This window comes from Nansenia antarctica (genome assembly GCF_963989245.1).
Source record: "Nansenia antarctica genome assembly, chromosome: 4".
Classification (NCBI taxonomy): Eukaryota; Metazoa; Chordata; class Actinopteri; order Argentiniformes; family Microstomatidae; genus Nansenia; species Nansenia antarctica.
In genome coordinates, this window is record NC_137689.1 from 26,815,780 (window position 1) to 26,833,335 (window position 17,556).

Consider the following 17,556-nt stretch of genomic DNA (forward strand, 5'->3'; position numbering starts at 1 on the left):
TCTTTGGGCTTTTAAATTAAGGAAATAAAGCCAGTGAGCAGACACCAAAACATAAACTTGTTTTACTCCGTTACTCAATATAATTGTAAACAAGTACTATAACATCTCAAAACATATCATTTTGATCTCATGGATGTCAGTAGAAGGTTAGTCCCTGCACTCATAGCTCCCTTTATGAATTTGAAAGTGGACACATTTCTCCGGCCCCCATTCCTCCTGCTTGCCAAAAGAAAGTTGCGGGGAGACTGCTTTCTTTATTGTCCGAATCCCAGATTGACCCTATGCATGATAGGATATGCCAAGTACACTGGGGGAACCTCCAATCAATAATAAGGTCCATTCCTGAGTGGTTAACAGGTCAGCAGCACACTCAAGATCAGCAATTATGTTCAAGCCATCGTCTTGTAATACTGAGCCCTTTTGAACTTTAGAGTGTAAATCAATGAGGAGTAAATGTCCCATAGGGACCTGGAGAGACAGCTGCTATGTCTACATACAACTATGGTCTCCTCTCATGTGTTATCCAAGATCATCATCTTAAAGGCTTTCATTCTTCTCTTTTGATTTTAATTCATGGTCATTTCAAAATTCTAAGTGCATAATGTTTTGATTGATGCAATTGTTTATCTAAATTCTTTGTGTCTTATATTTGACGCAGAGACCATAGAAAACATCAAACATGTAAACAAATCATTCACTCTACTGGACAGACTTGACAAGAGACATGAGAATTCCCAACATACAAACAGCAAGAGATTCAAATGGATAAAATAACTGTTAGGATCATCATGTTTTCAACGGTATAAAATGCACATACAAGTATACACAGTGATATCCAGCAAGTTCCTTAAATCCGCAAAGGGTTTTAACTTCTCAATTATCAATCTTTCTCGGGAACCACAGAAAGCAGAAATGTTTCTAAATTCATGTAATTTTACTGAATACAATAATTCACCTCACAGCCATTCCGTCTCCCCATCTCTGTCTGCTTAGACAGAGTGTGATGGTGTTAACATGGAACTCTGAAACTAAAGACCATGTTTCCACCCCCCCAGTCACTGCTCTCTAATCAGATCATAAAGCAGGCCTGGTCACAGGAGTGGCGACAGGATTAATTGTGTATCATAACAAGGTGCCCTTCTCGCTTGATTGAGATGTGCTCATTGCTGGACAGCTCTGCCACAACTGAAATAGCCCATTTTTCACCCAGACAGAACAGTGCCCGTCCACCCCATCAGGGAGCGCCTGTCCCAGCAGGGCAGTGAGAGAGGTCCCCAGCCCCAAGGACAGGATAGAACATCCTAGAACATCCTGTTTCTGAGACTTGTTACGCTCACCTACTCGTGTTAGCTTAGCTTTCTACATGCACATTTGACGTGCCATGCAAAATCAGCGTACGTCAATGTAGCCTTATGGTAGGGTTTTTAATATGTCTTCACAGTATAAAATCAATTTGGAAGTGAGTAAAAACAACGATTCAGGCAAAAAGCTTTCACTTGGTCTCAGTGTCCTGTTACTTGACATGCTGGACGTCCAGCTCAATGGTTTAGAGTTACACTCAATTGACTAAACGTGAATAATGCATTTCATGCGATCATTTCCTATATTAATGGCATAACCCGCTGCATTAGTCCCCATTGAGTTGATGTGATATTCAACCTCTGGAGGTCATGCAGTGTTCATGTAATCTCATCCAACTGTGCTGGTGCTGATGCAGCAGGTCGTTATATTCCCTACACTTAAAAAAGCCTTCAGGAAGTATTCAAGTCCCTGGACTTTTTCCACATTTTTGTTATGTTACAAGCAGACTTTTTTTTAGGTCACATCTTTTTTTGGTCACTGATCACAAAATATCCCATAACATCTAAGTGAAAATTATCGTTTAGAAATGTTTACGAATGAACTAAAAATAAAAAGCAAGCAAGAAATGTCTTGAATCAATAAGTATTCACCACTTTTTATAAAAAATGTCTTCAACAACTCACTCAATAAATTTAAGTTGAGTCCATTTGAGTTCAAGGATAATAGTTAATGTTATTTTGGAATTAATATATTTGTTTTTGTAGGGTGAAAAAAAACAACTGCTCAGAAATGTGACACTGAGTCCTGGGGAGACTTACACAAATCTACAAAGTTGAATGGCTGAGAGGGAACAGCACAGTTGATGGGACAACATAATTCCAGTCACTCTTCAATATTGGTCTCTAACCGACTGGCTAAAAATAATCCTTTAATGGAAAAAAAATGTATCTATTTCACATGAATAATTGTATTTGAAACAATTAATTGTAGAGATGTAGCAAGGGAATTGGCTTGAAATGTGTTTATTTTAAGTTTAGCACAAATCCAGCAGTTTCCACAGCATCCCTCATGTGAATAGTGGTAGTTGCATCATGTTATATGCTTGTCACCTACGTATATGGACTGGGGAGCTTGCCAGGATCAAGAGAAAATTATTAATTTTACTGAGTTGGTAGTGACAACCTCATCCACAATGTGTAATTGGGGTGGCTGTGGCGCAGGAGGTAGAGCCGGCGTCTAATGATCGCAAGGTTGGCAGATTGGCGGTTTGAGCCCTGGCTGGCCACATGTCGAAGTGTCCTTGGGCAAGTAACTTAACCCCAAATTGCTCCCAATGAGCGGGCTGGCGCATTGCATAGTAGCTTGCCGCCATTGGTGTGTGAATGTGTGTGCGAATGGGTGAATGAGAGGCCATCGTAAAGAGCTTTGGAATAAGTCCATTTAATTGATATACAAATCTGAGACCCTGTAAAAACAAATATATTAACTCCGAAATCACATGAACTAGTATCTTTGCACTCAGATGGGTTCAATTCCACTTACTGAGTAACTTCTGAGTTAAGACATTAGTTTAATTTCAAAAAATAATTTTCAATTGAACATTATGGAGTAGATCAATGACAAAAACATCCAAATTAAATCTATTTTAAAATCTGGTTGTAACACAAGAAAAAGTATGTAACAAAAATTGTATGTAACGCATGCTCATAATGGCAATATTGTAGTATCGGATTACGCTGAGGTAAAATCACCCCCTGTCAATAATCTACTGCAGTGTATAATTCCACATGGATGAGGTTCCAATAGTCCTGAGTATTTCCTGTAACACAGGATGAATAGAATAACTCCTCTTCTCCTGTGGGAAAGATCATAAATGTACACATGACAGTTGGCAGAGTAAGTGTTAATGACTGGAAAGTCATTGTTAATATACATCAGCGATGTATATCACCAAGTAATCAAAGTAGGACAATAATCTATAATTTATTTGATAATCATCTTTACTATTGGACACACCAATGCAACTTTCAAATGTACAAAAATGCAACACAGATGGTTTGCAACCTCTTGGTTTGTCATATCATCAGATTAAGTTGAATTATGAATCAAGTTTACACTGCTTTATGAAACATATTTGCACTGGTTCAGCATCAATCACAAAAACATTTGCTTTTCAAAGCTAAATTCAGGTCACTGATCCAAAAATGATGTTTCCCTTTCCTTGTTTATAGAAAGAATTTCGAAACATACTTTAAAAAAACCGGTGCTTTTACTCAAGCAATCAAGACAAATTAGGGAATACTCAAGCTTAAATGTTGTTTATAACCTACTTGTGTTTTGAAATGTGCAGGCATGCCAATTCTGGGTATGTAATTGTAATAGGACACCCTGCTAGGTCTTGATTGCGCCGGCTCCTGAAAATAAAATGTCCATGCTATTTGGATTGACGACACTGTCGGTTAACCCTGATGTTCTTTCATATGTATTACATTACCAATGTACTGGCATTTTTACTTTATTTCATTGCATGGTACAGTATAACAAGACCTCTAGTGAATAATTTTAGTTCATCTCTTTTTTCAGTGCATGCCTCAAGAATTCAATGTAAGTTCAAAATGGTTTAATTGTTTAGATAGATAACCCATGATGATAGATAACCCATGATGACCACTTAGAGTGAATGGACTGGAGGAAGTCTCCTCCTCCCCTCACATATTGTAATCATTGATAAACTAAACATGTGACATTATACTGCCACCAAGTGGTATGTACAAAAAAATATTGTGACTTACAACAAAAAGGTACCATCTACTGTATTTAGGCAGAGCATCTGGTGGTTAGTTGTAAAGAATCAGGAATGTATGCAAAAAATTACAAAATTTACATTGTGCTTCTTCCTCTTCAGTCTGTCTATCACACGCGGATCAATTTAACACAGCTTTAACAAAGCATTGAACTGATATTTATTCTTCCTTGGAATGATGCTGACATGTTTGACATGACATGTTTAAACTCACATTGCTGGGATCATTTAAGACACAGAACTAATAGTATAATACTACTCACACTAGTGCAAAAAAATGTTTTTTTTTAACTCTTTTGTAGAAGGTGGGGATTTAGTCTGTCTTCCTCACATTAGAAATGACAAATGGCTGAAAGAGCAGTATACTAGTTTCATTTTAGGTCGAAAGCACTTACAGGATGCAAGAATACTGGGAACAGATATTTGACATTGGCTTTGATGATATTTATCTCATGGCATCTGGTTTATGAATCAATATATAAAACAACAACTGACTCATCACTACACTTTTTTCATTTTAAAGTACTGTATAAAAGTATTGCAACCAAAGGAATGCTTACCATATTGAACAATTGTATAGCCCCATTGTGTCTGACTTGGTTTGGCGATCAAGGGGGTATTCCATCAACGTCGCTAAAGGAAAATCAAGTCTTATTTTGATAAGTCACGGCTTGGTGAAAAGGTCCGCATGTTGGGATTTGTGAAACCTCGCAATCGAGCAAAACAAGTCTTGTTGTTAAAAAATGGGTTTTCCGGTTCTTTGCATATGACGAAAATTGAAGCGATGAAGAACTCACTCAATATCATAACCATAAAACTCATAACAGTTTTACATTCACTAAATACCTACAGTTTGTTAGCAAACTTGGGTGGGAGTAGTATTGGTATTTTTGAGGGGGCATGTCCCCTTCGACCCACAAATTCATAAATAGCCATGTGCGTGTGTCTGTTTGTTGACAAGACTGCTGCCATTAAGGACTTTATCCACAGAGAAAGTTGTGTCAATCAACATACTATTCACGGGACTGTGGTCTGTCAATACACCTTCTGCTTTGTTTTTTTGGTAAGTGATTTACATGCGTTGTTTACTAAGCTGTGTGTATGTGTCACAGTTTGGAGTGAACACCCTTAAACCTTCCCGGCACAGAATATTCAATTCTCCAACACACACCCTCACACAGAAGACCAAGACGAGCGTATAAAAATAATCATCTTTATTACAAATTTCATATTACACATTGCTAAAATCCATATAAATTGACTACTTTAAAATCCACCCTTCCAACCCACCCCCAGCACACTCACTACCCTTCCCTGACTTACAATGTGGGGATGAGGAGCCCTTACAAGTGGGTGTACTATCAGATAATAAATAACAACTGTGAACAAGGGGAAACACACTGTACCCTGGTAATTTAGGGAGGACACTGCAAATATCAAAAGAGCACACTGTACTCGATAAGACAATCTCTGGCACGGCAATCATCAAACAGGAACACTGCACTCGATATAATGGTAATAATAAGGCACTGCAATCAGGAACCAATAGGGTACTACACTGCACACGTGATGATACTCCCATAAGTACCCACCCGTGGTGCTATCCGTCATCTCCCACCCATCTACAGGGACTTACAGTGCTGGACTAGGTGGAGAGGGTTTGAGGGAAGGCGCACATGACAGACAAACAGAGTTCAGGTGCGTGGGGTAGGCTCTCCTCCTCAGCGCTACCCCACAAAAATCAAAACCAAAGAAATAAACAAAGAGTCTCTATTTGCCTGAGTTGAAACGAGGCCTGTCGTCGTGACGTCGGCGGGGCTCCGCCTCCGAGAATCCCCAAGCTCACCGGTATCCAGAGCGACTCGGCAGTAGAGTGATTTTCCCCAGCGATTTCCCAGTAGAGTCCCCCCGTCAGCAACCACCGTCGGCTCGGCTAGTCCTGGTCCTCGGCTCGGCTAGTCCCCCGTCAGCAACCACCGTCGGCTCGACCGAATAGTCCGCCGTCGGCGGCCACCACTCGACCAGGCAGCGCCTCGACCAAGTGCCTCGACCAGGCAGTCAATCCGCCACACAGGCACTCCACTAACTGCAATATAGGTTTGTCGTACAAAACAGCATGTGTCCACTCACGACAATACAACCCCCATCATGTCTCCCCTCCTTCTCTTCTAAACTCCAGGGTTTTTAAAGGGCGCAGCAGCCAATCCGCTCGTTAGTGCAGTCAATCAGCAAAACCCAGGGCAGCTGTGCCCATAAACATTGCCCGCGAACCTCCCCTGATTAGTCCCATTTTCATCTTGTGACACTCACCCCCCCTTTATCCATAGTCGTCCCGACTATTAGGAGCTAAGCGCCTCCCGATATCTAAGTGGAGGCTGCCGATTCAGCCTTCTGGGCCTACCCAGTCCTTCCCCCTCCCCGGCCAGAGGTGCAACCTCCCGTCCACCCGACTCCTCAGCTAGGGGTACAATCTCCTCACCTCTACCATCCTGACCTCCTATGGGAGCAGCAGGCAGGGCAGCTGGAAGAGCCATGGGAACACAGACAGGGTACCAGGTGTAGTTACGCCAGTCCGGTTTGGGGACCTGGTTGGGGAGCACACTGTCGGTTGGGTCTTGGCTGGGCAGCACGGCAGCCGGGGTCCGCTGGGCGGCTGGGTAGGGGCAGGGCCTCAGGTGGTTCCGGTGGATGGTCCGAACAGGTCCTCCTCCCTCTGGTCGGATACGGAGGACAGGCAGTCCAGACTGGAGTGGTCCTAAAACAACGAAAGGGTTGGGTTGCCATCGAGGGGCCAGCTTACCCTGATCACGCCGGCGAAAGTTCCTCAGGAGCACTCGCTCCCCAGCCACCAATGGAACGTCCTTGGCTCGTCTGTCATACCGTCGTTTGTCCCGCTCCTGTTGGTGCTGGGTCCTTGCCTCGACCTGGCTGTAGGCCCGGCGGAGTTGGTCATGGTGGTGCCGGACCCATCCATCCAGGTCCATCCGTGGCCTCGGGGCCTCTGCACCTACAATGACATCAACAGGGAGACGGGCATGCCTGCCACACATGACAAAGAACGGGGTGAGCCCAGTGCTACTGTGCTCGGTGTTATTATACGCTTGGAGCAACATGGGTAGGTGATCAGGCCATCGCCTTTGTTGGTCCTCCCCCAGGGACCCCAGGAGAGACAGTAATGTCTGGTTGAAACATTCGCAGGCCCCATTTCCCTGGGGTCTGTAAGGGGTAGTGCGGATCTTCTTACACCCATATAACTCACAGAACTGGGCCACGATCTCCGACTCAAAAGCAGCCCCCCGATCACTCAGAATTTTCTCGGGGCATCCCCAGTGCTGCACCACCGCTGTCCAGAGGGCCTTCACTGTGGTCTCAGCTGTCTGATCTTTTGTCGGGACTGCCCACCCATATCTGGAAAAAAGATCAGTCATGACAAGCAAATACGGGTAGGTGTCACCGGGTCGACCCAAAGAGAGATAATCGATGGCCACGGTTTCTAGGGGATAACTGGTGGTGATCGGCACCAAAGGTGCCCTTACCTCTGGCCCAGGTTTCCTCTGTACACACTGGGGACACTCCATAATCCAATGTCGCACATCCTCCCCCAATCGGGGCCAATAGAAACCCCGCCTTAGGGCTGCTTCAATCCGACCAGCACTCAAGTGACCTAAAGAGGTGTGGTACTTCTCCCATAGGTCGTGCGTCGCCGAGCTGGGCACCAGGATCTGCCACCTCCAGGTGTCCTCGACCGTGTCCCGCACCCTCCGGCCAATGACTCCATCCCGCAGGGCTTATCTGTCCCATTCCCTCCACCACCGCCTCTCCTGTTGGGCAACACCGTCCCGGGCCCTGCCGACGGGCAGCTTGCCCTGACTGAGCCTCTCGGACAAGACTTGGAGGTGTGGGTCCCCCTGTTGGATCTGCCTCCAGTCAGGCCCTCCCTCAACAACCCGTTCCGGCCGTGGTCCTATCTCACACCCAGCTTCCTGGCTCAGACACACCTGCCCCTCAATCCTAGGGAGTCGGGAGAGAAGGTCAGCATTTTTATTAGAGCGGCCGGGGCGGTACTTTACTTCAAACTGGTAGCAGGCCAATTGGGCCACCCATCGCTGTTCGACTGCCCCTAGCCTTGCAGTGTCTAGGTGTACCAGTGGGTTATTATCTGTATAGACTGTAACATCAGCCTGTACATCAGATCTGTACATCATAGATAGTCCCGAAACTTGTCCGTCATTGCCCACTTCAGTGCTAATAGTTCTAGCTTGAAAGAGCTATAGTTCTGGTCATTTCTCTCTGGGGGAGACAAGCTGCGGCTAGCATAGGCGATGACCCTCTCTTGGCCACCCTGGACTTGGGATAGTACCGCCCCCAGGCCATCAAAGCTAGCGTCGGTATACAGGATGAATGGCTTGGTGAAGTCCGCATATGCTAGGATCGGGGCACTCAGGAGGGCGGCCTTCAGCTGCTCGAACGCTCTCTGGCACTCTGGTGTCCATACCACGGGACGCCCTTTCTTTCCCAGAGTCGCAGTGCCAGTCAGTAAGCCATGGAGTGGGCAGGCGATCTTAGAGAAGGAAGAGATAAAACGTCGGTAATAATCCACAAAACCAAGGAAGGAGCGTACCTGGGTGGTTGTCTCTGGCTGAGGCCAGTCGCGAACGGCAGCTATCTTTTCAGGGTCAGTAGTCAGGTTTGTTATATAATTTCGTGGGAATTTTTTGGGGATTTGCTAATCTATACATTTTTGGAAAGGGCATTGTATGAGGAATCAGAAAATATATGTTTCCATTTGCACAGATGTCTGAAAGGCGGCCATCTTGGCATTTAAGAAATGGCCGCTATAATACACACGTTTTGTAATATCTTGGCTTCTAAATAAGCTAGAACATTTGAACTGCTAAACCTACATTTTCAGGGTCAAGGAATCCAATGGTTGTAGTTACAAAGCTATTTTTTGTATTTTTTTTTTTTTATATCATCACATGGCCCAGGCGCAATGTGTAACTTATACTTTAAGAAATTGTCGTTTTTCTATTACTTCCATACGTGAGTCCACAGACCACAGTATGATCACGACAACCTCCTGCATTAGATAGTCTCGATGTTATGATTTAAACTTTTGTTGGCTTTTTGGGGGGGATTTGCTAATCTATACATTTTTGGATGTTATGGCAACAGCCAGCAACCAGTAAGGCAATACAGAGGCAGGTAAATCTTTAGCCTAATGGCATATTTAATGATCTTCTTTCGGCGTATGGGTAGTTGTTTTCCTCTCCACTCCACCATGCTCGGGGCCGAGGGGCTACCCTTTTACCACCCCGAGACCTGGTTGAGGGGCTCACCCGGGCTATATTTCTGGACACCCCTCCAGAAGCCACGTCATCGTCTCGTCATCTAGTACCGACAGAACATGCATCCCGTTGGGTGGGTGGTACACCGGGCAATCCAGGATAACATGGTCTGCGGTTTGGTCCTCTGCGCCACACTCGCACGACGCATTTGGGGCCAAGCCCCATCTGTGCATTGATGAGCGGAAACGTCCGATGCCGGTCCGGAGACGATTGAGCCTCACCCAGGATAGCCTTGGCAAGTCCATCCCGAGGGGCTCAGGGCCGGCGACTGGGATATGGTCGCGGAGTTTGGAGGTGTTTGCCTCCCACTCCGCGCGCCACATATAATCCGCCCATCCTGCCGCACTGATGTTAAGATCTCTGCATTGCTGCCTGAGATCCTGTGCGGCAGGCACAAATGGGTGTCTCGACTTGAGACGCCGGGAGGGCTCCGCTGTTATAGTGAGCCTATCGTGGAGCAGATGGTTATTAAGCTCCACGGCCCGGCAGGCGAGATGTGCTGTGGCTCCCATGCGGCGGAGGCCTGCGGGCTGGATGCCTGCTAGGATGGGAAGGTTGTCCACGGGGGTAGGACGCAGGCATCCTGTCACAAACCGCAAGGCTTCGTTTATAGGCGAGTCGATGAGGCGGGTGTGGGCACTGCGACACCATACTGGGGCGCAGTATTCACTAGTTGAATAAAGGAGGGCTAGGGCTGCCGTGTGCAAGGTCTTTGCGCCGGCGCCCCAGCCTGAGCCAACCAGTCGCCTCATCAACGCCACACGAGCTGTTAACTTCTTGCGCAGTGACTCGAGGTGCCGGCGAAACGTGAGCGTCCTGTCCAATGTCACGCCGAGATAGATTGGCTCAGCGGAACATGGCAGGGGAGTTCCATCTAGGTATACTCTAAGCTCACATTTAGCCTCCCTGTTGTTAAGGTGGAAGGCAGCCGACACCGTCTTTGCCTCGCTAAGCTTCAATCTCCATTTCCGGAAGTATGCCACTAGTGTCTGCATGTCCTGGCTCAGAATCCCCTCCACAGACTGCCAATTTCCAGCAGAGTACACCACTGCGAGGTCGTCTGCGTAGGCGTACTTCCGCGAGAGTGTGTTGGGCAGGTCATAGGTGTAGATATTATAGAGGAGGGGGGCCAGGACCGATCCCTGAGGGACGCCGTTCTTAAGGCGTCGAAGCCTGCTTAGCTGTCCGCAACCGGTGGTAAGGGTAAAGCTGCGGTTACGGATGAGCTCCATGATCATTCTGACCATGTGCCTGTCCGGCAGCAGGCGGAGCAGCTTGCAGGTGAGGCCGCGATGCCATACGGTATCGTAGGCAGCCGTCAGGTCTATAAAGACGGCCCCGTCTCGAGGATCTTGAAGGGGATGCATAACAGAGAGATGGGACGTTAACTCTTAGGGTCCCCTTCAGGCTTATTCGGTTTAGGGATCGCAACAACTAGGGCTCTTCGCCAGATTTTGGGGATCTTGAGTTGGCGCAAACAGGAAGTGAGGAACGCTCTCAGGCAGGACTTCAAGGCGGGTGCGGCATGGAGAATAAGCTCCGTATATCATATTTAATGATAAAAATAGGGAATGAAACAAAATAAATGAATGGGAGGAATGTAGGGAGTGTATGGTGTGCTGGTTGTTCTGTTTGTGGGATGTGTATTTACTCTATGTGTAATGACAGGCGGGTTGTGTCTCTTGACTATGTATAAGCGTTTATGCTATGTGTGATGTGATATGTGAATGGCGAGTCCAATGCGTGCCAATGTGAGCTGGGCTGTTAGATTAGTTCATCATCATCACTTTCGTGCGTCACAGCTTGGGAATCGTCATCGTTCTGGCACTGGCTGCTGCACATGTCGGAGCTAAGTTCTTAGCTCTGCATGAACATCTGCCAGAAGAACAGTCAGTTTTGCATTTGCATCCATCTCAATGATGGACTTTGGGGCTGGGAGGACGTCTGTGGTTGTTGGTTTAAGCATGCCATCCTCATGTTTGGAGTACCAATTTTGCAGGGGATCCAATTAGCCTATGGATCCTGCAGAGCAATGGCTGCCTGTGCCCATATACTTTTTTTTTTTAAGAAGAAGAATACAAAAAATTGCTTTGTAACTCCAACCATTGGATTCATTGACCCTGAAAATGTAGGTTTAGCAGTTCAAATCAATGTTCTAGCTTATTTAGAAGCCAAGATATTACAAAACGTGTGTATTATGGCGGCCATTTTGTAAATGCCAAGATGGCCGCCTTTCAGACATCTGTGCAAATGGAAACATATATTTTCTGATTCCTCATACAATGCCCTTTCCAAAAATGTATAGATTAGCAAATCCCCCAAAAATTCCCACGAAAGTTTAAATTGAAACATAGTGAACCTGACTACAGTGGCAACTCCAGCTTCACTCACCACGTGTCCCAGGTAGGCCACCTCCTTCTGGAGGAATTTGCATTTCGAGGGCTGTAATTTTAATCCATACTTGGCGAGCCGCTGGAACACCTGCTCCAGATGCTGTAAGTGACAGTCAAAGTCAGGGGAATAGATAATAACATCATCTAAATAGATTAAGAGGAAGTCATGTACCTTGTCTCCTAGGCACTTCTGCATAAGTCTCTGAAAGGTGGCCGGGGCATTACAAAGCCCAAACGGCATTCGGGAGAACTCGAAGAGGCCAAGGGGTGTCGTGAACGCCGTCTTTACCCTGTCCTGGGGGTCAACCTTCACTTGCCAATACCCGGAGGCGAGGTCGAGAGTAGAATACCATGCTGCCTGCTTTAGGCTCGTCAGGGACTCCTCGATACGGGGGAGCGGGAAGGCATCCTTGTGGGTAACTGCATTTAGCCGGCGGTAGTCGACACAGAACCTCCAGGTCCCATCCTTTTTCTTCACCAGGACAATAGGGGCAGCCCAGGGGCTCGAACTCTCTGAGACGACTCCTGAGCTCAACATCCCAGCCAGTAGTTGTCGGAGCTCCGGGTACAGGGTTGGAGGGACAGGCCGGTATCGTTCACGACTTGGTGGGGCAGCCCGGTAGGGATATGGTGCAGGACAGCATCCGTGCTGCCGTAGTCCTCATCATTGGTTGCGAACACACTGGTCCACTGGGATAAAAGCCCCTCTAGTTTCTGTTGTTGTCCTGGAGTCAGGCCCTCTACGGACACAAGTTTTACTGGGGGGTGCCCTCCTGGTTCCAGCTGGACAGTCTGGACATCGACCTCGACCTCCCCGGGCCTCTGTTCGCGCAACACCAGGTCTCTCTCCCCACAGACCTGGGAGGGGTCGAGGAGGGTCACTGTGGCCAGTGGGCAGCGTCCAGGCAGTTCCAGGGCGTAGGGTTGCAGGTTCAACAGCCGCAATGGGAGCCGCCCTCCCTGTACTCTCACTACAGACCGAGCAATCTGCCACTCTGCCCCCTTGCCACAGTCCTCTACTAAGGCAAGATAATCTTTTGAAGGGCAGCACCCCACCACCCTGGCCCATAAGAGCTTCTCACAGCTGGCGGGAACCCGGTTCTCGTCCTTCTTCATCAGGCGGGCAGTGCCGGTCGTCACTTCGGGCTCGTGGGTCTGAACGACCCGCCTGCAGACCGCAAAGGCCTTCTGCCACTCCCTCCTAGCCTCTCCACTTAAGGTGGAGTTGAACCCTGTGACCCCCTGAGACGCCCCCTGAAACAACTCCTTCCAACAGTGGGCTATCACATTCATACAGGATACCTTGGTCTGCACCCAGACATTCGTCTTTAACAATGACTATACCCTTCTCCGGAACTCGTAACCCTCCCACGGTGAAATCTACTACGGCATAGCCTATGTAGGGGATGTTCAAACCATTCGCCGCCTTCAGGGTGAGCCAGTTTAGGTTGGAGGACTCCTGCATTGGTACAGGCCAAGCCATTTCTGAAAAAAACTGTGACTAAACATGGTTACTTGTGATCCAGTGTCCAACATGCATGGTATTTTTACTCCGCTCACCTCCACTTCCACCCGGGGACATGTCCCCACCACTGCAGACTTCTTAGGGCTCTCTCCTTGGCTGCCCGCATCCCCGACTGCTCGCCCTACAGTAGCCGGGGTTCCTGGTTTAAAGGTACATCTCTCTGGGTGGAACAATAACGTTGGATGTGGCCTGGCTGTCCACACTGTAGGCAGATTGGCCTGCCCTGTCTGTCCCATTGGAACGGCCTCCTATTATTGGGAGCGGGGTGATACTGTCCTCTAATTACCTCTCCTCTTGGACCAGGTCTCGGTGGGGGAGGGGCCTCGGAGCTGATGGTGGTTTGTCTGACTTCGCTCACTAAAGTCTCCGTCAGTGCGGTCAACTGTTCCTTCATCTCTTGCCTTAGCTCAGCCCGCATGGTCTCCTTCCATCTCTCCAAATCGACAACCGTTGAAGCAGCAACTGTAGGGGGAACAACAACACGACAGGTCTGACAGTCCCGGGACCTCCCCCCTTTGTCCAATGCCTCAGCCTCCGCACTCACTTCCCGAAAAGTTGCCCCCGGCTGACGCCGTACCAACGTCATGAGTTCTCTCTTTACCTTACCCTCTTTTAGGTTCCTAATGAACTGGTCCTGTAGGGTGGATTCATTCCTAGCCGATCCATCTGGCTCTGCCCTTCGCCACCGGGAGAACAGCTCCCGAGATCGGAGGAGGTACTCCGGCACGGACTCGTCTCCCCTCTGGACACAGTCGAAGAAGCGGGACCGGGCCTCAGCTGCCGGGGTAAGGGCCCCAAACCGTTCCTGTAATACCGTCCACAAAGCAGCAGGGGACGCCCTCTGGCCATCGCTACCCAACAGGGCTTCCCTCTTAGCGCGGCCATCCAGTGCACTCATGATAAAGTCCACCTGCTGTCTTTCTGTTAATCCTTGGGCCCTCAGTATTGCCTCCATCTGTGCCTGCCATTCCCCAAACCTAACTTCTCCCTCACCAGTAAACTTGGGGACCCAGGGTGAACACATAAACCATAAATCATTTTAAATGTACTGTCTTCTATTTTTATTACAAAAAAGTGAAAAACAAATAATGTATTAATGAAAATAAACAAGCTAAGAAAATGACCACATTAGATAGATAGATAAATAGATCGATCGATGGATAGATAGATAGATATAATGTGAACACTAGATGGTCTCTTGCCTTCTCTACCACAGTACAGCAAAACAATATATTGTGAGAAATGTGTGAAGTTAAGCAACACAGAGACTTATTTAGTAATTGAATATATATTTATTTATTTAGAGAGAGAGAGAGGGGGGAATTCAAGCACTTTCAATGACCCATGTCTACTTTTAAGACCTTGAGTTTTTTCTTCTTCAAATTCACAAACTTCCAAGGAGCCGTGGGAGCCCTGTAGGTACTGTAGGTGTATCAGCTTGCATCATTAACAGCAGAGTGGCGTGTCTGGCACAGAGGTTAAAGCAGCTGGCTCACAATCAGGGGGTTGCTGGTTTGATCCCTGCCTCAGCAGAGCTGTGGACTGTATTTAATGTTTATTTTGGGGGCATTTAGCAGAAGCCTTCATCCAAATCAACTTACAACAAATACATTGTCTAAGTAAGTGTATTATCTATCCATCATTAATCATTAGAAACAGTAATCTATTCCAAAACCAGGGGTCATCGGCAGTCATCGGCAGTGTACTGCTTCTCTGTTCCTCCAGTATTAAAAAAAATAAAAAAATAAAAAGTTTTAGAAGAAGGTGATAGAAGAAGGTTTCTCCTTCTATCAGTGGCCCCAGGCCCGAGCTAGATTACTCTTCCTGCCACGAATGGTGGACTGATGATTCACATGCTTAGCACTCAAATGTATTGATTGTAAGTCGCTTTGGAATAAGGCGTCTGCTAAATGCCAAAAATGTAATGTAAATGCAGTTACAATGCTATAAGAACATAATTCCTACTGATGATACTAGGTTACTAGGTTACTAGGTCTGAAAGGGTTCAAACACCTTACCTAATTAGGCTAATTTACAGTAAATGCATTGTAGTTATGTCAGTTCTCATAAATTAGCTTACAGGCTGGATTACTCATTTACCTTGCCTAAGCTGTACTTTACATTACATTGCATTACAGCTGATGTCCTCCTATTCTACAGGCAACAAAACCATTTACCTGAGTTCACAGCGGACATCGGCTAGTCCTCTTACTGGCACCAGTTAGGTCAAGCTAGACCTGTTGTGAAATACAGTTGTTATTGAAAACACCATCGCTTCCCACTATTTACAACGGTAAATCGTCTATACGCCATGTACACACCCTCACGTCTTCCTTCCTACTGTGGGAAGCTGCGACCGCTCCGATCCAAACCACCCGCAAACAAAGCGGTGAGACAAAACTACACAGCTATTAGGGATGGGACAGAATAATCGAGACAGACACAGACAGATAAGACAACCCACAGACAGGTAAGAAAGAGACCCACAGACAGGTAAGAAAGAGACCCACAGACAGGTAAGACACCCAGAGACAGATAACACACCCACAGACAGATAAGACACCCACAGACAGATAAGACACCCACAGACAGATAACACACCCACAGACAGGTAAGAAAGACACCCACAGACAGATAAGAAATATTCCCACAGACAGATAAGACACCCACAGATAGATAAGAAAGATTCCTAGAGACAGACAAGACACCCACAGACAGATAAGACACCCACAGACAGATAAGAAAGACAACCACAGACAGATAAGAAAGATTCCTAGAGACAGATAAGACACCCACAGACAGATAACACACCCACAGACAGATAACACACCCACAGACAGATAACACACCCACAGACAGATAAGAAAGACTCTAAGAAGTCTCAGAAAGGGTCTAAGAAGTTGTGAAACCGATGTTCTGATTAATCATTAGCTTGCGAACACGCAGGCACGCAGCATTACACACCACAACTGAGCGAGATAGTGAGACAGTTGGTTAGATACAGCGCATTCAAGTGTTTTAGATAAGAAGGAGAGAAGGGATACCGGTCTGTAGTTGTGGACAGAAGACCGGTCAAGAGTTGGGTTCTTGAGAAGAGGCTTGACTTTGGCTGTCTTAGTATAGTGGATAGTGTACATAGCCTTTATTTATGTAAACCAGCTCCTTCCCTTCTTGTGTTTTTTTTTCTTTCTTTTTTTTTCTTTTCTTTCCTAACACCAGGGGAGCCACCCCTCCTAAATTTCGTTGTTTGGTACCTGTACTGTAGCAATGACAATAAAGACCATTCATTCATTCATTCATTCATCATTAAGGGACAGATCCTGTGGATAGAGAGGAAGTGGTATGGTAAGAAAGGAGGTCTTTGGAAATGGATTGGAGAAGGGGGGGGTGGTTAGGATCGAGAGGGCAGGTGTGTCTGCTTAGATGTTTTAGAATATCATTATGGGAGAGGGGGGAGTTTGGAAGGGGTGGTAGCGGAGATGGTGAGCGGTGGGGAGGAGGAGCTGCTAATGTCATCAATCTTCTTTTCAAAGTAGGAGACGAAGTCATCCGCAGACAGGGAGGAGGGAGGAGGTAGAGGAGGTGGGTTGAAGTGGAAATGTGGAGAACAACGAGAAGTTACAGTGTGGGTAGAGACTGACGGGGAGGTAGTGGATTTGAGAGGAAGGGAGAAGGATACAAAATTATGATCAGAAACTGGAAGAGGGGTAACAGTAACATTGGAGGTATGGGAGGATCTGGTGAAGACAAGGTCGAGCTGATTGCCCGCCCTTATGAGTCGGAGGAGAGTGGGACAAGTTAAGATCGAAGGAGGGGAGGAGGTCAAATAGTCAAGATGAAGGAAGCTTCTCTGACTGGACGTTGAAGTCATCAAGTAGTGTGAGCGGTATGTCACTGTCAGGGAAGGAGCTGAGAAGGACATCCATCTCTTCTGGGAAGTGGCCAAGCTGACCTGGGGGTCGATAGATAACACTGGCTAACACCGAATTTAGACGACACTTTAAGTGCATTAGCTTAATCCCACATGTCTAGCTTGTAGTGATTCCACCAGTGTTAGACCAGACATGTATACTGTACATGCATGGGGACAGACCAGAAGAATCTGCTACTTGTGGCAATGGGATTCCTCAAACCAGTATCCTCAACTGTTCTGTGACATGCAATAGAGGCATATACAGATTGCCA